This window comes from Manis javanica, chromosome 11 (assembly GCF_040802235.1).
Source record: "Manis javanica isolate MJ-LG chromosome 11, MJ_LKY, whole genome shotgun sequence".
NCBI classification, from domain to species: Eukaryota; Metazoa; Chordata; class Mammalia; order Pholidota; family Manidae; genus Manis; species Manis javanica.
The window spans coordinates 56044103-56067613 of NC_133166.1; positions in this window are offsets into that span (position 1 = coordinate 56044103).

Sequence of the window (23511 nt, forward strand, 5' to 3'; positions counted from 1 at the left end):
TTATTGGCCACAAAGGTCTAGGGAATGTTACAGGCACTTCCCAGGAGATATACAAAAGATTTTCACACACCTCTGCAAATTCAGCTTATCTAGTTCATCTAGCGAATGTATATAGGTTGGTGGTTTTTATGTGTACATATCCTGAAACCAGGGTGCTTCATTCAAATCCAGTTTATTTCCTTTTATAAATTACATGACTTTAAATAATTTAATCTGACTTTCTTCAATTTTAATCTCATAGTAAGATGGGGATAATAATAGTATTGCCTCACAGGGTTGTTGGAATAGTGAGCCAAGTTAGCACATGTAAAAAAATTATTTGAAACTATCTGGGGATAGTATGTGCTCAATAAATGTTAATAATACTGTATTTCCTCCCTTCTGTCTGCTAATATTCATAGAAAATGCTGTTTTCAAGATAAGAACCTGTCATTGATTCTCAGAATCTATCTCCCCATCTTTTTTTAAAAAAAAATTAATGTATTTTGAAATATTTAAGACATAAAAAATATAAAAAACTATACATGCACTTCTGTGTGCTTACCACACAGCTCGAGAAATGAAACAGTGCCAGTAGAACTGCCAACTTGTGTGTATCCCACTCCAGTGGCCTTATAAAAATAAATCCTTTATGGGATGAAAAGAGATCATGATAAGAAATTGAGAGATGGAGAAAAGGAAGAGTAAGGGAGTTAGACTCCCCTCTACGTATTAGTATGAGCTTGCGGGCAAGTTATGTAACCTCCATGAGCTTCAGAGTCCTAAACCATTAAAAGGGGATAATATCTACCTTACAGGGATAAGTAAGAATCAAGTAATAAAAATGTATATGAGAGAACCCGGCACTGGACTGTCAAAAAGATTAGGTGTTCTGTGTGTGTTCCTTTGCACAATTTTCATAAGTATTCTCAAGGGACCTCCTCCTACTTCTACAAATTGTATTTATTCTTCACAGATTATATATGATGGAGAATTTTAGTGTTCACCATGCCCTGGGCCCACAGAAAACTTGTACTTCTTTGTCCCCTTGCAGTCAGGCAGGGCTATATGACTATTTCTAACCCACAGGCTATGAGGGGAAGGGATGCATTTCATTTCTAGGCCAAAGCATTTGGTTTTCATTACAAGCCCTCTTCCCTGAGTAGCAACCAGTGGGGTCAGGGGAAAACTATAAGAGGGTGGATCACAAAATTGCTGTATGAAGGGCAGATGCCTTCAAAAGTCAATCCACCATATAATTCCTCAGATTCAAAAAAGAGATATGTACCCCTATGTTTATTGCAGCACTATTTACAGTAGCCAAGAAATGGGAGCAACCTAAGTGTCCATCGGTAGATGAATGTATTAAAGAAAATGTGGTACATATTCCCAGTGGAATACTAATCAGCCATAAGAAAGAAACAAATCCTGCCACTTGCAACAACATGGATGGAGCTATAAGGTGTTATGTTCAGTGAAGTAAGTCAGGCAGAGAAAGACAAATACCAAGTGATTTCCCTCATTTGTGAAGTATACCAATGAAGCAAAACTGAAGGAACAAAATAGAAGCAGACTCACAGACTCCAAGAAGGTACTAGCAGTTACCAAAGGGGAGTGGTGGGGGAGGGCAGGTGGGGAGGGAAGGAGAAGGGGATTCGGGGGGTATCATGATTGGTGCACATGGTGTGTGTGGGGTTACGGGGAAGACAGTGTAGCTCAGAGAAGACTAATAGGGACTCTGTGGCATCTTCCTACACTGCTGAACAGTGACTGCATGGGGAGGGACTCAATAATAAGGGTGAATGTAATAACCACATTGTTTTTCTTGTGAAATATTCATCAAAGTGTATATCAATGATACCTTAATAAAAAAAAAGTCAATCCACCTACATTGAATTGATATGATCACGAAAAATATCTGTCGTTTAATCATTTAAGGTGTTAGGATTGTCTTTTCTTCAGCATAACACAGCCTATCCTATGCACAGTTCCTCCTTGAAATAATTTATGATAGTCTGTACCCCTACTGGACTATAAATTGGTAAACCAATGTTCTGCTCCTGGATCTGCCTCTTATTAAAACTGGGACCTGGTTTGGTGTCCTCATCAATTAAGTTGGAATGAAATCTACCCTGTCTTCTTTTCAGAGTTTTTTATGAGTTCAGATGAGGTCATATATGTAGAAATGCTTTGCAAACTAGGAAGTCCTGTGTAGATGGAAGGAATTGAATATTGTTTTTAGTAGAGTCACCTAACATGTAAAGCAACCACAATGCCCATGTTTTCTGAAATGCTAATTTAAAATATTTTATCCAATAGTACTTATAAGTCAAATGTGTATGAAAATACAGTCGTGGCATCATTCCTGGATTGCTGTTTTTTACATTTTATTTGAAAAATGAAATAAGATATGGCTTGTAGGCTGTCCTGGTGGGGTTTAGGGGGTAGTGGTGGGAGAGTGAGATTCTTCCCCAAACATTTAGAAACAAGATGGTTCTATAGGAGTTACATTATAAAATTAAAACACAATTTATTAGTTCAAAATATATTCATTGAACAACCATTATGTGTGTGTGTGTGTGTGTGTGTGTGTGTGAGCTTTGAAGATGGTATTTATGCACTTGTGTGATCCCCTTCCATAGCAAATAGGGATATTGTGGAAAAGACAGAATATGACTTCCCAAGCTAACTTATAGAAGACACTGCAGCTTCTGTCTTGCTCTTTCTTAAATTACTTCTTGTAAGAGAAGCCACTGCCCTGTCATGAGGACACCAAGAAGCCCGATGGACCAGCCCATGGAATGAGGAACTGAGTCCTTCTGCCAACAGCCAGTGAGTTGCTGAGGCTTCCTGCCAAAACCTTGTGAGTAGTCTACTTGGAAGTGGATCTTCCAGCCCCAGTCAAACCCTCAGATAATGCAGCACCAGCTGACGTCTTTACAATAGCAGAAGCTTCAGTAGCAGGCTTCAAACTGGGTTGGACACACTCCTAAGGAAACAAAGGCTTTCAGTAAGATGCCTGTACCTGGTTAGCTTTAAAGGAATTGATTTTTAGATATGAAATTCTCAGTGCATTCTTTTCTAAAAGACGATCTACTTAATTATCCCAGCCCCGCTCCCATTTTACAGAGGAAAAACAAACTTTTCACCCATGCTGAATTTTGACTATGTAATGATATGTGCATGGCCCTAAAGTGCAAACCCTCCAGGGTTTCGAAGGAACCAAGTAAAGAATTCACAGCTGCTACAGGAGAATTTCTTGGAAAACAAGGAGAAATTGAAAAAGAAATATACCAAGTAATTGCATCTTATATCACTCAGAGGACAAATTCAAGACAAACCTCAGTGTTCTATCATTCCACCAATCTTTCCCTCCTTCTTTCTTTCTCTCTCTTTCTATCTCAACAACCATCCATTCATCTATCCACCCATCTGTGATATTAATGTTTATTTTAGTATTAAAATTCACAAATGGGATTATTTTCATGATATATATTATTAGATTTATTTTAATTGAAAACTCTTGTAAAGTGAATCTCATTGGTTGAATTGGTTTGTCAGTGGAGACCAGTTTTGTTAATTAGATTATGTTATGGATTCTTCCCATAAACTGAATGAGAATTGAATGAGCTGCATGTGCAGCTCCAAAACCTTGTCAAGAAATATGTAAAGTATGTGTAAAATACACAATATGGTAGAATCATACTCTTTACAATTATTTGAATATACCATAAAAGTTTTAGATGCCAACCTTAAAGTATACAATGGAATATATCATCTTACATAGTTTTAAAGTCACTCTTAAGGGACCGGTGAGAAAAAACAATGAAGACAACTGAGCTAGAAAATGGGAGAGGTAGACTTAGGCTAGATCATGCAGAGTCTGTAATCCTTGAGAAGAAAAGCTTGGAAGGGATACAATGTTATATGTGGTAATCATGCAGGTTGCTGTGTAAAGAGTGGGGACAAGGATAGAAACAAGGCACAGTAGTCTGTGGGCAGGTGAGTAGGGGAAGGTTGCAGTGGTCCAGAAAAGATGACTTGAATTAAAGAGTAACAATTGATATGATTAGAAGTGGACAGGTTTTGGATACATTTTGAATGGAGAGTCCCATGTCATGGAACTTGCTGATTGGGTGTGAACTTGCTGATTGGGTGTGAGCTGGTGATAGCCATGGACTTTGATATTTTTGATGAGCAACTGATCAGATAGAGAAAAATGAGAGAGGAACAGGTTGGGAGAGGAAACAATTAAGAGTTCTATGTTAGATCTGCTGAGACTTGAGATGCTTTCTGGTACCCAGTTAGAGACCTTTAGTAAGAGGCAGAATTTATGCCTCTGAAGTTTGAGGGAGAGAACAGTAGAGTTACAAACTCTATATGAGCAATAGCCATATAGTCAGAGCCACCTGAATAATATCACCTAGCAGGTTGTATTTAGGGAAGAGTTGCAACCTGGTACTTGCAATATGGATACTAGCACCTTAGAGTCAGAATCTTTCTCATGCCAAAAACAAAAAAATCAATAAAGTAGGTATGTTAACCTTTGATAAAACTACTGATCAAGAAAGAATGAGTCAATCAAAAGGATAATTAGATATGATGGAACCTAGATAAAGGTCAGAGATTCAGTGCAGCATTTCCCACATACATTCTGTTTGGGGGGAAGAAGAGCCCTGGCTTAAAATCTCTCTGAGGCTGCCCATTTGGAAAGGCAGGGATTTTGGAGATGGCCTGATGCCATCAATCTTTGAGTTGTTCATGATCACTAACGGTGGCTAAACAAAGCCAAAGGAGCACATGAAGGAATGTGACCCAATATTCTGGGCTTAGAATACACCCCACGCATAGTAAGTTTCAAGGCAGCCCCTATCATTTCCCCCTCTGCACTATTTCACCAAAATAAGGTAAGGTTCTCAGAAAGTGTAGTAGGGGATGATGAAGAATGTGTGGGTGGCAAAGAGGAAGAGTGAGTGAGGTGTGTGGACATGTAGGTGTGTACAGGAAGGCTCCTGGGGAAACTTCAGAAGTAATAACAATGCTGGGAGGCTGTGCCCTTACCTCAACCTACTGTCAAGGCTGAGTGCAGACTCTAAGCCACACGGTGGCAGAAGTTTCGTTTTGGATCCACCTTGGAATTTATGCAAGTTCCCCAAATTGTCTATAGCAATGAGTTTTCTTTGGTCAAGCCTGTCTATGATCAAGGAGTATAAATTCTTGCCCTCTCTCTCCACTCTCTTCCCAAATCCCAGTCAAGAACCTAGATGTTTTGTGGCTACCCTCATTTTTCCTGCTCTTGAAGAAAGGTGGGAGGTCTCTTTGTAGTCTTCATTTGGGAGAATGGGGTTGGCAGGCACATGTTCACTGCACTGGGACCAGTTGTTGCCTAGTTCCCCCTCACCAAGCAATGTTGAGATAATAAGTTGACTGAATTCACTGCTTTTCTCGAGGGAAAGAATGTACCAGTCAGACGATGTGAGTATTTGATCTATTTGTGAGTTACATTTTTAATGCCAACTTGCTTTTGTCTGATTTATATGTTTTTTTCTTGTGAGCTGAGTTAGTGCACAGGTACACTGGGTGCAAAGAAGCAGTTTTTGAACTAACAGAGTTAAGGGTCAGATGAATTCACTAAGGTAAATAATCCTTGGGACTTTTCTTGGTATAATCTCTCCTGGGTACATTTTGAAAAATTACTATTGAGAAAAATCATCCAAAACTTGAAATAAAGCAAAAATCCTTTCAGTGTCATTATTTAACATGTTCACCTAATAATTACTAAATTATCTATGTCTGAGAATTTGCCTATATGCTTTTTACTAGGCAGAAATCTGTAAGTTAACATGTAACTTCAGTTGGCCATCTGAATTTCTTCTTTAGAGAACTGTCTATTCAGCTATTCTGCCCATTTTTTAATTGGATTATTTGCTTTTTGTTTGTTTAGGTGTGTGAGCTCTTTATATATTTTGGATGTCAGCCCTTTATTGGATCTGTCATTTATGAATATATTCTCCCATACTGTAGGATACCTTTTTGTTCTATTGATGGTGTCCTTTGCTGTACAGAAGCTTTTTAGTTTGATATAGTCCCACTTATTCATTCTTGCTTTTGTTTCCCTTGCCCGGGGAGATATGTTCATGAAGAAGTCACTCATGTTTATGTCCATGAGATTTTTGCCTATGTTTTTTTCTAAGAGTTTTATGGTTTCATGACTTACATTCAGGTCTTTGATGCATTTAGAATTTACTTTTGTGTATGGGGTTAGACAGTGATTCAGTTTCATTCTTACATGTAGCTGTCCAGTTTTGCCAGCACTATCTTTTGAAGAGACTGTCATTTCCCCATTGTATGTCCATGGCTCCTTTATCATATACTAATTGGCCATATATGTTTGGGTTAATGTTTGGAGTCTTTATTCTGTTCCACTGGTCTGTGGCTCTGTTCTTGTGCTAGTACCAAATTGTCTTGATTACTGTAGCTTTGTAGTAGAGCTTGAAGTTGTGGGGAGAGATCCCCTACTTTATTCTTCATTCTCAGGATTGCTTTGGTGTTTCCATCTGGATTTTTGAACTATTTGTTCCAGTTCATTGAAGAATGCTGTTGGTAATTTGATAGGGATTGCATTGAATCTGTATATTGCTTTGGGCAGGATGGCCATTTTGACAATATTAATTCTTCTTAGCCAGGAGCATGGAATGAGTTTCCATTTGTTAGTGACCTCTTTAATTTCTCTTTAGAGTTTCTTGTAGTTTTCAGGGTATAGTTCTTTCACTTCCTTGGTTAGGTTTATTCCTAGGTATTTTATTCTTTTTGATGCTATTGTGAATGGAATTGTTTTCCTGATTTCTCTTTCTATTAGTTCATCGCTAGTGTATAGGAAAGCTACAGATTTCTGTGTGTTAATTTTGTATCCTGCAACTTTGCTGAATTCCGATATTAGTTCTAGTAGTTTTGCAGTGGAATCTTTAGGGTTTTTTATGTACAATATCATGTCATCTGCAAATAGCGACAGTTTGGCTTCTTCTTTACCAATCTGGATTCCTTGTATTTCTTTGTTTTGTGTGATTGCCGTGGCTAGGACCTCCAGTACTGTGTTGAATAACAGTGGGAGAGTGGGCATCCCTGTCTTGTTCCCGATCTCAGAGGAAAAACTTTCAGCCTCTTGTTGTTCAGTATGATAATATCTGTGGGATTATCATATATGACCTTTATTATGTTGAGGTACTTGCCCTTTACGCCCATTTTGTTGAGAGTTTTTATCATGAATGGATGTTGAATTTTGTCGAATGCTTTTTCAGCATCTATGGATATGATCATGTGGTTTTTGTCCTTCTTTTTGTTGATGTGGTGGATGATGTTGATGGATTTTCAAATGTTGTACCATCCTTGCATCCCTGTGATGAGTCCCACTTGGTGATGGTGTACGATCCTTTTGATGTATTTTTGAATTCGGTTTGCTAATATTTTGTTAGGTATTTTTACATCTACGTTCATCAGGGATATTGATCTATAGTTTTCTTTTTTGGTGGGGTCTTTGCCTGGTTTTGGTATTAGGGTGATGTTGGCTTCATAGAATGAGTTTGGGAGTATTCCCTCCTCTTCTATTTTTTGGAAAACTTTAAGGAGAATGGGTATTATGTCTTCTCTGTATGTCTGATAAAATTCCGAGGTGAATCCATCTGGCCCGGGGGTTTTGTTCCTGGGTAGTTTTTTGATTACCCCTTCAATTTCGTTGCTGGTAATTGGTCTGTTTAGATTTTCTGTTTCTTTCTGGGTCAGTCTTGGAAGGTTGCATCTTTCTAGGAAGCTGTCCATTTCTCTTAGGTTTTCCAGCTTGTTAGCATATGTAGGTTTTCCTAGTAGTCTCTAATAATTCTTTGTATTTCTGTGGGGTCTGTCGTGACTTTTTCTTTCTCGTTTCTGATTCTGTTGATGTGTGTTGACTCTCTTTTTCTCTTAATAAGTCTGGCTAGAGGCTTATCTATTTTGTTTATTTTCTCGAAGAACCAGCTCCTGGTTTCATTGACTTTTCTATTGTTTTATTCTTCTCAATTTTATTTATTTCTTCTCTAATCTTTATTATGTCCTTCTGTCTGTGGACCTTAGGCCTCATTTGCTCTTCTTTTTCCAATTTTGATATTTGTGACATTAGACTATTCATTTGGGATTGTTCTTCCTTCTTTAAATATGCCTGGATTGCTATATACTTTCCTCCTAAGACTGCTTTTGCTGTGTCCCACAGAAGTTGGGGCTTTGTGTTGTTGTTGTCATTTGTTTTCATGTATTGCTGGATCTCCATTTTAATTTGGTTGTTGATCCATTGATTATTTAGGAGCATATTGTTAAGCCTCCATGTGTTTGTGAGCCTTTTTGCTTTCTTTGCACAGTTTATTTCTAGTTTTATACCTTTGTGGTCTGAAAAGTTGGTTGATAGGATTTCAATCTTTTTGAATTTACTGAGGCTCTTTTTGTGGCCTAGTATGTGGTCTATTCTGAAGAATGTTCCATGTGCTCTTGAGAAGAATGTGTATCCTGTTGCTTTTGGCTGTAGAGTTCTATAGATGTCTATTAGGTCCATCTGTTCTAGTGTGTTCTTCAATGCCTGTGTGTCTTTACTTATTTTCTGTCTGGTGGATCTGTCCTTTGGAGTAAGCGGTGTGTTAAAGTCTCCCAAAATGAATGCATTGCATTCTATTTCTTCCATTAATTCTATTAGTATTTGTTTCATATATGTTGGTGCTCCTGTATTGGGTGCATATATGTTTATAATGGTTATATCCTCTTTTTGGACTGAGCCCTTTATCATTATGTAGTGTCCTTCTTTATCTCTTGTTACTTTCTTTATTTTGAAGTCTATTTTGTCTGATAGTAGTATTGCAACACCTACTTTTTTCTCTCTGTTGTTTGCATGAAATATCTTTCTCCATCCCTTGACTTTTAATCTGTGCATGTCTTTGGGTTTGAGGTGAGTCTCTTGCAAGCAGCATATAGATGGGTCTTGCTTTTTTATCCATTCTATTACTCTGTGTCTTTTGATTGGTGCATTCAGTCCATTAACATTTAGGGTGATTATTGAAAGATATGTACTTATTGCCATTGCAGGCTTTAGATTCGTGGTTACCAAAGGTTCAAGGTTAGCTTGTTTACTTCCTTACTGTCCAAGTTAACTCACTTATTCAGCTATTATAAGCACAGTCTGATGATTATTTCTCTCCCTTCTTATTCCTCCTCCTCCATTCTTCATATGTTGGGTGTTTTGTTCTGTGCTCTTTTTAAGAGTGCTCCCATCTAGAGCAGTTCCTCTAAAATACCCTGTAGAGGTGGTTTGTGGGAGGCAAATTCCCTCAACTTTTGCTTGTCTGGGAATTGTTTAATCCCTCCTTCATATTTAAATGATAATCGTGCTGGATACAGTATCCTTGGTTCAAGGCCCTTCTGTTTCATTGCATTAAATATATCACGCCATTCTCTTCTGGCCTGTAAGGTTTCTGTTGAGAAGTCTGATAGTAGCCTGATGGGTTTTCCTTTGTAGGTGACCTTTTTTCCTCTCTCTGGCTGCCTTTAATACTCTGTCCTTGTCCTTGATCTTTGCCATTTTAATTATTATGTGTCTTGGTGTTGTCCTCTTTGGGTCCCGTCTCTCAGGAATTCTGTGTGCCTCCATATTCTGAGCAACTATTTCCTCCCCCAGTTTGGGGAAGTTCTCAGCAATTATTTCTTCAAAGACACGTTTTATCCCTTTTTCTCTCTCTTCTTCTTCTTCTTCTGGTACCCCTGTAATGCAGATATTGTTCCTTTTGGATTGGTCACACATTTCTCTTAATGTTGTTTCATTCCGGGAGATCCTTTTATCTCTCTGTGTCAGCTTCTATGCGTCCCTGTTCTCTAGTTTCTATTCCATCAATGGCCTCTTGCATCTTATCCATTCTGCTTATAAATCCTTCCAGAGTTTGTTTCACTTCTGTAATCTCCCTCTGGACATCTGTAATCTCCCTTCGGACTTCATCCCTTAGCTCTTGTATATTTCTCTGCAGCTCTGTCAGCATGTTTATGATTTTTATTTTGAATTCTTTTTCAGAAAGACTGGCTAGGTCTATCTCCTTCTCAGGAGTTGTGATTTTGTTCTGTATCATATTCTTTTGCCTTTTCATGGTGATAGAGATAGTTTGCAGAGCTGGCGCAAGTGCTGGCTGGGAGAACGTCCCTTCTTGCTGGTTTGTGGCCTTCCTCTCCTGGGAGAACAGCGACCTCTAGTGACTTGTGCTGGGCAGCTGCACGCAGATGGGGCTTCTGATTCTTGCCCGGCCGCTATGGAGTTTAGGTCCGTGGTTGCTGTGGGTGTGGCCTGCCTCAGGCTGCTGCTCTGATATGGCTTAGCCGCATTGGAGGAGAAATGGCTGGGAGGCTGTTTATCTCCATGAGGGTCCTCCATGCTGCCCTGCTGTCCACGGAGTTAGTGTGCCCAGAGTTCCCTGGGATTCTCAGCTGCTGGGCTAAGTGTCCCGGGATGCTTCCGTCCAGCTGTGGTGTCCCTGTCCCTTTAAGACTTTCAAAAAGCACTCTCTTTTCTTTGTCCCAGGGGCACCAGCTGCGGGGACCCGCTCACAGGTCTTACTGTCCTGTTTCCCTAGTTTCTAGCACCCCACGCACGCACTGTGTCTGTGCTCTGGTGCGGATGGCTAGGGCTGGGTGTTTAGCAGTCCTGGGCTCCCTGTCCCTCCCAGCTCCTACTTCTCTCCTCCTGCAGGGAGCTGGGGTGAGGGGTGCTCGGGTCCCGCCAGGCTGAGGCTTGTATCTTACCCCCTTTTGCGAGGCGCTGGGTTCTCGCAGGTGCGGATATAGTCTGGCTGTTGTCCTGTGTCTTCTGATCTCTCTTTTAGGAAGAGTTGTATTTGTTGTATTTTCCAAAATATATGTGGTTTTGGGAGGAGATTTCTGCTGCTCTACTCATGCCACTATCTTGACTCCCTCTCCTTGTGTTTAACTTTTTGAAAATTATACTTTAACATTACAACATTTCTGCTTAATTCTGCTTCTCTCCAACATTTACATAATGAAAATTGCTCAGTCATATTTTTGCATATTTGATGGTTAATCTGTTGAATGGGACAATGTTGAGCCTTTCAGGACATTGGGATTCTTATAGAAAACCTTAATCATGGCACTGTAACACAAAATGTATATTAAAATTTTTGGCTTATACATATTCTGGAACAAATGGAGGCTTATTATTTCGGAAGGATCTGAGCTCAAAAATCTGTTTTGTCTGTGTTCCTGTGGGATGCTAGGTGTGGAAATTCTCACAGTAACAGCGGAAAGCAGAGTGTCTGGGGCAGGACAAGAGCAAGTGACCTAAACTGTGGCTTGAGCTTGCTTGGTGGGAAGAACAGGGGGTATATTTCCAGTGTTCCTGATTAGAAGTTATAATATAATTTCCCCAAAAGGCAATTAAACGAATAATGATTCATTTCTTTGAATTGTCCACAAAGAAGTTGAAATAATGTCTTTTATGCAACAGTATTATTTTCAGTGGTCGTATCTTTTCGCTGAAACTATTTCAGATACAATGTGAGTCAAATAGTCTTTTGTGGGACAGACTGGGAAACTAATCCCAATTTATAACATTGTTGTTACAGCAAACTTGTATCTTTTTCCAAACAACTAAATAAAAATGCTTTGGGGAGAATATATAATTGTTTTGTGGATTGCAAATAGCCTAAAACAACGTTTCTAACAATGACAAAATTAAGCAAATTTAAAGTTGCTTTATTATGAAAGAAAATGGAAGCTGTATGTGTGTGTGTGTGTGTGTGTGTGTGTGTGTGTGTGTGTGTGTGTGTGTGTTTGGTTAATGCTATTCACACCTTTTAATATTTTTAAACATATATAATAGGTTCCTGAAGATTTGACCAGATTTGTCTCTTTCATGTGGTGGTATTGTTAATACCTCATGATTGTCAAGAAACAAAATAATTTTCAGTTTTCAATTGAACTTTCAGCATTTCATTCAACAACAACAAAAATCATAGTTTTATCCGAATTTCTTCCAGAACAGAACAGATTTCCTTTAGGATTTTGTAACTAGAGCATTGCTTTAATGAATAACATGAGACTGACCACTTGCTTATAACAAAGTAATTTTCATGTTCCGAATGGATGCTAATACTCTACTGCTTTCCTGAAGAAGATTCTGTAGGGATAAAACATACTAATTATGTTAAATTATTAATGATCTTTGAAATTCAATGTACGTACATTGGAAGGTTTCCAAAATGTGTTTTTAAAGGTGGTGGTGGTGGCAATTTCTTCTTAATGCATTTATTAAGGTCATTTACATTTTTTGTTGTTGCACCAGTGAACTAGGTCAATGCCAGAAGTCAATGAAGAAGAGATAATTTTAGCTGTGAGCAGAGAGGCATGTTTTCTGATAGGAAATCCCTTTAAACTAAATTGGGAAATATATTCGAGAACGGAAATAAAGTATTCAAAATTGGAACATAATTGGAAACTGTAATGATTCATCATCTCTAGTTCCGTTGCTCTTAAAATAGTTTATATTTCTTTTACTTCTTATATCAAGCATTTACTATATAATTAAAATGCCTCAAAATAATATTAAAGAATGCACAGTTTCCTATGTATATGGACACGTCTATAATAAGTTTACCATTCCCCTAAGGTTATTTCTGCTGTATTTGTTTTTATAATGTGTCAGTGAACTCTTGTGCATGAATCTTTGCATTATTAATTATGACTTTAAGATGGATTCCTTCAATGGAAATTGGTAGGTCAAATGTTATGGATATTTATAACTTCTCTTACAAATAACTTCCTTAAAGACTCAATTTGTGTTCCATCTGGTTCCTTTTATGTATGTTACTCATTCAAGGATTTGAGGATTGAATACTATTTTAAAAACAAATGAACACACATACATACATACCACATACCCCAATAACTTTAAAAAGAAAATTAAATTCACATAAAAGATAAAATGTTACAGAAGGGTAAGAAATAAAAAGCACAACTTTCCCCTTATATTTTTGAAACTCAGTTCTGTTTTGTTGATGTAGCCACTGTGATGGAAAAAAATACAATCAACTTAAAATTTAAAAACAAGGAATTGCTATTTATATAACTACATTTGAGAAGGAAGGCAGTGTTTACTTGCTGGGCATTGGGGACCACTATACCACTATCCCTACATCCATCAATGTCACAACACTTTTGACACGAGGACAATCTATATCCACCTCTGAGCATTGCCTATTATTTCTTGCTGACATTCCAGTACGGAAGATGAAAACCCAGGACATTCAGACAGGAGAGGAAGGTGGACTTTGGAGTCATAAACTGGTAAACTTGAAAAAGGCTATTTAAATGTACTGATAACATGCATTTGAAAAAGATTGCAGTATTCAGTCAGTAAAACATTTAAGATTTGTAAAAAAAAGTTTACAGCATTTATCTAAGAGAGTAGAAAAGGAGCCACTGTATTTGTCTAGGCAAGTAAAACATCAAAGGTTCCTGGCATGGGACAAAGTTCATAACTGATGCTTTTCCTCATCACCACTCTTTCAAGTGTCTTGCTTATTTGCTTATCATTCAGAAATGTTCCATGTTGGTACTTTCTCCACTCTTCCCCTCCACCTCACCCCCAAATTAATTTGAGAGTTTTAAATTTCTCACTTGAGAGTTAGGTGTAAACATTGTTATATGCTGTTCCTAAATACTCCAGTAAACTTGAGTGAGGATGGATATATTGTCTCCTATACAACTACAATACTATTATCACACACAAAAAATTTAATTACACAATAAAGATTTTCCAATAGGCATCCATATTTAAATTTCTCCAATGATGCCCTTCTCCAAATAATCCTTCAGAGATGTTTGCTTGGTCTGGCTTTCTATCCAGGATCCAATTTAAATTTGCAATTGCATTTGCTTGTCATTATATTATCATTTTAACAAACTAAACTTTAATTTTGAGATACTTGTAGATTCACATGCAATTATAAGATATAATTCAGAGAAATCCCATTTACCCTTTACCCAGTTTCCAGCAAAAGTAACATCTTGTAAAACTGTAGTAAAATATCTTTATACCTTAGTATTGACACAGTCAACACCCCCACTATTTCCTAACCCCTGGGAATCCTCCTGTTGCCCTTTTATGGCCACATGCACTTTCACCCTGCTCCTATCCTCCTTAAACCCTAGACACCACTGTTTTCCATTTCCATAATTTTATCATTTCAAGAAGGTTACACGAATGGAATCATATAGCATGGGAACTTGGATTGGAATTAACTATTAATGGATAATTCTATACAGATTTTTGTGTGAACATAAATATTTATTTCTCTGGATCAAATATCCAGGAACTCAACCCCTGAGTCATATGGTATTTGCAGTTTATCTTTTGAAGAAACTGCCAAATAGTTTTCCAGAGTGGATGTATTATTAAATACTTCCACCAGCAATATATGTGTGATTCATGTCTATATTAGTTGGCTATTCTGATAGATGTAGAGTGATATCTTACTGTGGTTTTAATTTACATTTCCCTAATGGCTAATGATGTGCACCATCTTTTCATGTGCTCATTTGCCACCTGTATTTTCTCTTTGGCAAAATGTCTCTTCATGTCTATTTCTTACTTTCTAATTGGACTGTTGGAATGAGTCTTCATGTATGGATTTTCTGTATTGTCTTGCTTTTTGACCTTCATTGATTTCTGCTCTCATCTTTATTACTTCTTTGCTGTAGCTTGCTCTTCTTGTTCTAGGTTCATGAGATGGGAACTTTGGTTCTTGTCCTGAGACTTTTTCTTTTTCCTAATGGATACTTACAGTGTTATAATTTTCCTTCTCAGCATTGCTACATTTCTGTCCCATAGATTTTTAATATGTTGTATTCTCGTTTCATTCAGTTTAATGTATTTTGTTTAATCTTCTTTGAGTCTTCCTCTTTGACCTATGGGTTATTTAGAAGAGTGTCATTTACTTTTTAAGTGTTTGGAAAAATTTTTGTAAGTTTTTGTTATTGGTTTCTAGTTTAATTCTATTTGGTCAGAGCATAGTTATATGACTAACTTTTTTAAATTTGTTAAGGCTTTTATTTTTATGGCTCTGGATATGGTTTATCTTGATATATATTCCATCAGCCCTTGATGTTCCAGTTATTGGATAGAGTGTTCTACAAATGTTGATTAGATCTATTGGTTGATGGTGTTACAGTCTTACATATCCTTGTCAATTTTCTGTCTAGGTGGTCTATCACCTGGTCAGTGTGAAGTTTTAGTAATTGTGGATGTGTGTATTTCTATTATTGTGGATTTGCATATTTCTCATTTCATTTTTTTCGGATTTTGTTTCACATTGCAACACATCTGTTTTGGTGCGTCTATTTAGGTTTTTTAAATCTTCTTGGTAGATTGACTTTCTTTTCATGATACACTGTCCCTCTTTGTGGTTGGTAATTTTTTTGTTCTATGACTAATTTAATATTATTCCTGCTTTCTTTTTTTTATTTTGTTATCATTAATCTACAATTACATGAAGAACATTATGTTTACTAGGCTCCCCCTTCACCAAGTCCCCCCCACATACCCCGTAACAGTCACTGTCCATCAGCGTAGTAAGATGCTGTAGAATCACTACTTGTCTTCTGTGTTGCACAGCCCTCCCCGTGCCCCCCACATTATACATGCTAATTGTAATGTCCCCTTTCTTTTTCCCCACCCTTATCCCTCCCTTCCCACCCATCCTCCCTAGTCCCTTTCCCTTTGGTAACAGTCCATTCTTGGGTTCTGTGATTGTGCTGCTTCTTTGTTCCTTCAGTTTTTCTTTGTTCTTATACTCCACATATCAGTGAAATCACTTGATACTTGTCTTTCTCCACCTGGCTTATTTCACTGAGCATAACCCTCTAGCTCCATCCATGTTGCTGCAAATGGTAGATTTTGTTTTCTTCTTATGACTGAATAATATTACATTGTGTATATGTACCACATCTTCTTTATCCATTCATCTACTGATGGACACTTAGGTTGCTTCCATTTCTTGGCTATTGTAAATTGTGCTGCAATAAACATAGGGGTGCATCTGTTTTTTTCAAACTGGGCTGTGGCATTCTTAGGGTAAATTCCTAGAAGTGAAATTCCTGGGTCAAAAGGTATGTCTGTTTTGAGCTTTTTGAGGAACCTCCATACTGCTTTCCACAATGGTTGAACTAATTTACATTCCCACCAGCAGTGTAGGAGAGTTCCCCTTTCTCCACAACCTTGCCAACATTTGTTGTTGTTTGTCTTTTGGATGGTGGTGATTCTTACTGGTGTGAGGTGATATCTCATTGTGGTTTTAATTTGCATTTCTCTGATGATTAGCGATGTGAAGCATCTTTTCATGTGTCTGCTGGCCATCTGAATTTCTTCTTTGGAGAACTATCTGTTCAGCTCCTCTGCCCATTTTTCAATTGGACTATTTGCTTTTTGTTCACTCAGGTGCATGAGCTCTTTATATATTTTGGATGTCAGCCCTTTATCAGATCCGTCATTCATGAATATATTCTCCCATACTGTAGGATACCTTTTTGTTCTATTGATGGTGCCCTTCTGTGTGTTAATTTTGTATCCTTCAACTTTGCTGAATTCCGATATTAGTTCTAGTAGTTTTGGAGTGGAGTCTTTAGGGTTTTGTATGTACAATATCATGTCATCTGCAAATAGTGACAGTTTAACTTCTTCTTTACCAATCTGGATTCCTTGTATTTCTTTGTTTTGTCTAATTGCCATGGCTAGGACCTCCAATACTATGTTGAATAACAGTGGGAGAGTGGGCATCCCTGTCTTGTTCCCGATCTCAGAGGAAAAGCTTTCAGCCTCTCGCTGTTCAGTATGATGTTAGCTATGGGTTTATCACATGTGGCCTTTATTATGTTGAGGTACTTGCCGTCTATGCCCATTTTGTTGAGAGTTTTTATCATGAATGGATGTTGAATTTTGTCAAATGCTTTTTCAGCATCTATGGAGATGATCATGTGGTTTTTGTCCTTCTTTTTGTTGATGTGGTGGATGATGTTGACGGATTTTCGAATGTTGTACCATCCTTGCATCCCTGGGATGAATCCCACTTGGTCATGGTGTATGATCCTTTTGATGTATTTTTGAATTCGTGTTGCTAACATTTTGTTGAGTATTTTTGCATCTATGTTCATCAGGGATATTGGTCTGTAGTTTTCTTTTTTGGTGGGGTCTTTGCCTGGTTTTGGTATAAGGGTGATGTTGGCTTCATAGAATGAGTTTGGAAGTATTCCCTCCTCTTCTATTTTTTGGAAAACTTTAAGGAGAATGGGCATTATGTCTTCTCTGTATGTCTGATAAAATTCCGAGGTAAATCCATCTAGCCCAGGGGCTTTGTTCCTGGGTAATTTTTTGATAACGCTTCAATTTCTTTGCTGGTAATTGGTTTGTTTAGATTTTCTGTTTCTTCCTTGGTCAGTCTTGGAAGGTTGTATTTTTCTAAGAAGTTGTCCATTTCTCCTAGGTTTTCCAGCTTGTTAGCATATAGGTTTTCATAGTATTCTCTAATAATTCTTTGTATTTCTATAGGGTCCGTTGTGATTTTTCCTTTCTCATTTCTGATTCTGTTGATGTGTGTTGACTCTCTTTTTCTCTTAATAAGTCTGGCTAGAGGCTTATCTATTTTTTTTATTTTCTCAAAGAATCAGCTCTTTTTTTCATTGATTTTTTTCTATTGTTTCATTCTTCTCAATTTTATTTATTTCTTCTCTAATCTTTATTATGTCCCTCCTTCTGCTGACTTTAGACCTCATTTGTTCTTCTTTTTCCAATTTTGATAATTGTGTCATCAGACTATTCATTTGGGATTGTTCTTCCTTCTTTAAATGTGCCTGGATTGCTATATACTTTCCTCTTAAGACTGCTTTCGCTGCATCGCACAGAGGTTGGGGCTTTGTGTTGTTGTTGTCATTTGTTTTCATGTATTGCTGGATCTCCATTTTAATTTGGTTGTTGATCCATTGATTATTTAGGAGCATATTGTTAAGCCTCCATGTGTTTGTGAGCCTTTTTGCTTTCTTTGCGCAGTTTATTTCTAGTTTTATACCTTTGTGGTCTGAAAAGTTGGTTGATAGGATTTCAATCTTTTTGAATTTACTGAGGCTCTTTTTGTGGCCTAGTATGTGGTCTATTCTGAAGAATGTTCCATGTGCACTTGAGAAGAATGTGTATCCTGTTGCTTTTGGCTGTAGAGTTCTATAGATGTCTATTAGGTCCATCTGTTCTAGTGTGTTCTTCAATGCCTGTGTGTCTTTACTTATTTTCTGTCTGGTGGATCTGTCCTTTGGAGTAAGCGGTGTGTTAAAGTCTCCCAAAATGAATGCATTGCATTCTATTTCCTCCTTTACTTCTGTTAGTATTTGTTTCACATATGCTGGTGCTCCTGTGTTGGCTTCATATATATTTATAATGGTTATATCCTCTTGTTGGACTGAGCCTTTTATCATTATGTAATGTCCTTTATCTCTTGTTACTTTCTTTGTTTTGAAGTCTATTTTGTCTGATACTAGTACTACAACACCTGCTTTTTTCTCCGTGTTGTTTGCATGAAATATCTTTTTCCATCCCTTGACTTTTAGTCTGTGCATGTCTTTGGGTTTGAGGTGGGTCTCTTTTAAGCAGCATATAGATGCGTCTTGCTTTTTTTATCCATTCTATTACTCTGTGTCTTTTGATTGGTGCATTTCGTCCATTTACCTTTAGGGTGATTATTGAAAGATTTGTACTAATGCCATTGCAGGCTTTAGATTCCTGGTTAACAAAGCTAACCTTTGTTAGCTTCTTTAGTATCTCACTGCGTAACTTAACTCACTTATTGGGCTATTATAGATACTGTCTGGTGATTCTTTATTTCTCTCCTTTCTTATTCCTTCTCCTCCATTCTTTATATGTTGGGTGTTTTATTCTATGCATTTCTGTGTTTCTTTTAACTGCTTTTGTGGGTAGTTGATTTTATTTTTTGCCTTTAGTTAGTATTTGGTTGGTCTGCTTTTTTTGCTGTGATGTTCTCTGATGACATCTGTTGAGCCTTAGGAGTGCTCCCATCTAGAGCAGTCCCTCTAAAATACCTGTAGAGGTGGTTTGTGGGAGGCAAATTCCCTCACCTTTTGCTTGTCTGGGAATTGTTTAATCCCTCCTTCATATTTAAATGATAATCGTGCTGGATACAGTATCCTTGGTTCAAGGCCCTTCTGTTTCATTGCATTAAATATATCATGCCATTCTCTTCTGGTCTGTAAGGTTTCTGTTGAGAAGTCTGATGATAGCCTGATGGGTTTCCCTTTGTAGGTGACCTTTTCCCCCTCTTTAGCTGCCTTTAAAATTCTGTCCTTGTCCTTGATCTTTGCCATTTTAATTATTATGTGTCTTGGTGTCCTCTTTGGGTCCCTTCTGTTGGGTGTTCTGTGTGCTTCTGTGGCCTGAGCAACTATTTCCTCCCCCAGTTTGGGGAAGTTTTCAGCAATTATTTCTTCAAATACACATTATATCCTTTTTTCTCTCTCTTCTTCTTCTGATACCCCTATAATGCAGATATTGTTCCTTTGGATTGGTCACACAGTTCTCTTAATATTCTTTTATTCCTTGGGATCCTTTTATCTCTCTCTGCATCAGCTTCTCTGCATTCCTGTTCTCCTATTTTTATTTCATTAATGGCCTCTTGCACCTCATCTGGTCTGCTCTTAAATCCTTCCAGAGATTGTTTTATTTCTGTAATCTCCCTCCGGACTTCATCCCTTAGCTCTTGCATATTTCTCTGAAGATCCGTCAGCATGGTTATGATGTTTATTTTGAATTCGTTTTCAGGGAGATTGGTTAGGTCTATCTCCCCAGATTCCTTCTCAGGGGAGGATGTCTGGGTTAGTCTGGTCTGTATCAAATTCTTCTGCCTTTTCATGGTGATAAAGGTAGTTGTGGTGAACTGGTGCATGTGTCGGCTGAGAGAATACCCCTTCTGGCTGGTTTTTGGCCTTCCTCTCCTGGGAGAATGGCGAACCCTAGCGGATTGTGCTGGGCAGCTGCACGCAGACAGGGTTTCTAATTCTTGCCTGTCCACTGTGAAAGAAGCCCTGCCCTGCTGCTGTGGGCATGGCCAGCCTCAGGCTGCTTCTCCACTATGGTGGAGCCACATCAGAGGGGAAACGTGTGGGAGGCTGTTTATCACTGTGAGGGGCCTCCAAGCTGCACTGTCACCCATGGGGTTAGGGTGTCCAAAGTTCCCTGGGATTCCCAGCAACTGGGCTAAGTGTCCTGGGATGCTTCTGTCCAGTTGTGGAGTCCCTGTCCCTTTAAGACTTTCAAAAAGCACTCACTTTTCTTTGTCCCAGGGGTGCTGGCTGTGGGGACCCGCTCACAGGTTTTAATGTCCCATTTCCCTAGTATCCAGCACCCAACGCACTGTGTGTCTGCACTTCTGGTGTGGATGGCTAGGGCTGGGTGTTTAGCAGTCCTGGGCTCCCACTCCCTCCCCGCTCCGACTCCTCTCCTCCTGCCAGGGAGCTGGGGTGAGGGGTGCTCTGGTCCCATCAGGCCGGGGCTTGTATCTTACCCCCTTCATGAGGCGCTGGGTTCTCGCAGGTGTGGATGTAGCCTGGATGTCGTCCTGTATCTTCTGGTCTCTTTTTTAGAGATAGTTGTATTTGTTGTATTTTCAAAAATATATATGATTTTCACATTAATATAATTATTTATATTTTATAGGTTAAGTCTGCTTCTTTATTTTTTGTTCTTTTGATGTTCTCTCTGTTTTTCACATCTCTGTTTTCCTTTTTCTGTCTTTCTGTGCATTGAACATTTTTTAGAATTCTATTCTGTTTTTTCTGTAGTGCTTCTGAATGTACCTTTTTATACAGGTTTTTAAAATTCTTGCTCTAGGTATTACAATATATCTATTTCTTAGTATACATAAATATATGTCTTATATATCATTTATATGTAAATATAAGAAGACACATGTAATATATATGCATATATATGCATATATCTTACATTATATATCTATCTAAAAATGATATCAATATTTTAGCTGTTCAAATGTAATACAGAAACTTTATCTCTCCTTACATTCTCTTCTCTCTTTTCTGTAATATAAATGTCTTAAATATCTTCAATATATATTTAGAACCACATCAGTGTTATAATTTTTGCTTTCATCCTCAAACATAATTTAGAAAACTCAAGTAGAAAAAGAAAGTCTACTGTGTTTAACAATATCTTACTTACCATGCTCTTCATTCTTTCTGAATGGTACAAAATGGTTTCTGTTTAGGGAACTTCCTTTAGTCATTCTACACTCTTTCTTCCTTATGTAATGGCATGAATTAGAACCCAAAAGAACATTGAATATTTCATTGGATGAACGTGGAAGTCTTGCTTTTTTCCCTCTGATTTTAATGCAATGTTGTAATTTTTTTACCAAATGGCGTTTTACCATATCTTTTTACCCACAAAATGATAACTTTTCCATTTATTTAATTCTCTCAGGAAAGTAATGGAATTTCCAGAGGAGTTACACACATCTTGTACCAAGAGTACTTCTACATATTTCATATTTTTATTGAATTTGTTAATGAGATATTCCCATCAAATACATCTCCTTTTGAATTTTCCATAAATATATTTAAATTTAAAAAGCAGTAGAAATATCAGAAAATGCTGGAAAGTACACAGGAAAAAAACTAAAAATAATTTAAATTCTCTGACCTAAAGTTACTATGTATTAATATTTTTATGTCTATAATTCTAGTCTGAAATATTTTTATGTGTTTTGTGTGGAATATTGTATGTTAATATTTTATGTTTATCGTTTTTAATATAGATATGTATATTTTACAAAATAGTATCATATTGCCATATAACCTATTCTTTTCCTTTACAAATATATTGAAAGCATTTTTCTATTTCATTCAACAGCATAATTTTAATATTTTGATCTAAGAGACACGCACTCCAGAAATCTGTTTTTAGTATGTCTTGTTGCATATACACGAAAGCTATTACAGTCAGAGGCATTTATATCCTATGCAGTCACTTTACGGAACTTTGAATAATTCTTGTGTTTTTAAAATTTATTCACTGAATTTTCTAAATATGCAATGATATTGAAGAGGAAGAGTGATAATTTTGTCTTTTCCTTTTCTCTAAGTTCTTAGTTCCATTTCATATTGGATTACCTTAGTTAAAACTTTCAGAAAATGTTAAATAGTGATGACTGTGTTGGGGTGCCTTTGTCCTCCTTTATTTTTTAAATAAATGGGGATGCTTTCATTCTTTCACTGTTGAGTAGTATGTTGGCTTGTGGTTTGGTGTAGGACAGCAATCTTTCTTATTGGTATGAAGATAAGCATCATTCATTTTTGATTGAGGTGATCATATGTATGATATAAAGTATATTTAATTGCTAATAGATGTCCTAATAGCCAACCATCTAGGGAAAACTTCCACTTGGATAGGGGGAATGCTGTTATTAATTCAGCACTATTATTATTACTAATTCAGTTAACTAATTATTATTAATGCAATTAATATATTAATAATATATATTTTTTAAAATTCAGCACTATGAATGCAGTGCTGAATTTGATTTGCTTATATTTTATATATTTTCTCATAATACTTTTTCTCCGTTTATGGTAAAAGGCTTACACTTGATTCGCAAATATATTTATAGCTTTTTAAATAATCTGAATCAAATGTATGTAACATTATAATTAATCCTTCCTTAGAATTTTGAAAGAATTAATTGGTAAAAAAAATCATTGATCCTGGAAGACATTTTGGAGGTAATTTAAAAATATTTATACTTCCATAATTGCTCTCTTCAGATAGCCTATTTCTTAAGCAATTTATGGCTCAAATTATATTCTCAGAAAATTTTCCACATTAGTAAGATTTTTGAATTCATTCTCAAGTAATTCATTATCATTATAATTTACTTTTTGAATGTCGTTTTAGGCAAGGAGTGTTCTAAGGGCCAGGAATATAGCAAGAACAAAAAGCAAGAACTTGCCTTCCTGGAACTTATGCTATAAGCAAGGAAGTAAAAAAAATAAAAAGCAAGTAACACGATGACTTCAGATCATAATAAACCCTATGTTTAATTTGCTTATCAAATGTTTTCCTCTAGCCATGTGGTAGGGCTTTATATTCTTCCCCACAGAGTTAGATATGGCTTTGTGACTTGCTTTCCCAGTGAAATGTGAAGAGAGGTCAAGTGTCACTTCAGGATACAGAATTTGCTATGGCAACTATCACTTCTGCCACATTTTATAGACCAAAGCAAGTTGCAAGGCCAATCCAGAATCAAGGTTTGGGGTAATAGACTCTACTTCTTGTTGAGAAGAGTTGAAAAGCCATGTTGCAAAAGGTGTAGATTCTGGGAAGAGTGAAGAATTGTGACTGTTTTGCAATTAATATACCTCAATGATTTTGTTTTTAGTTTTAAAAATTTC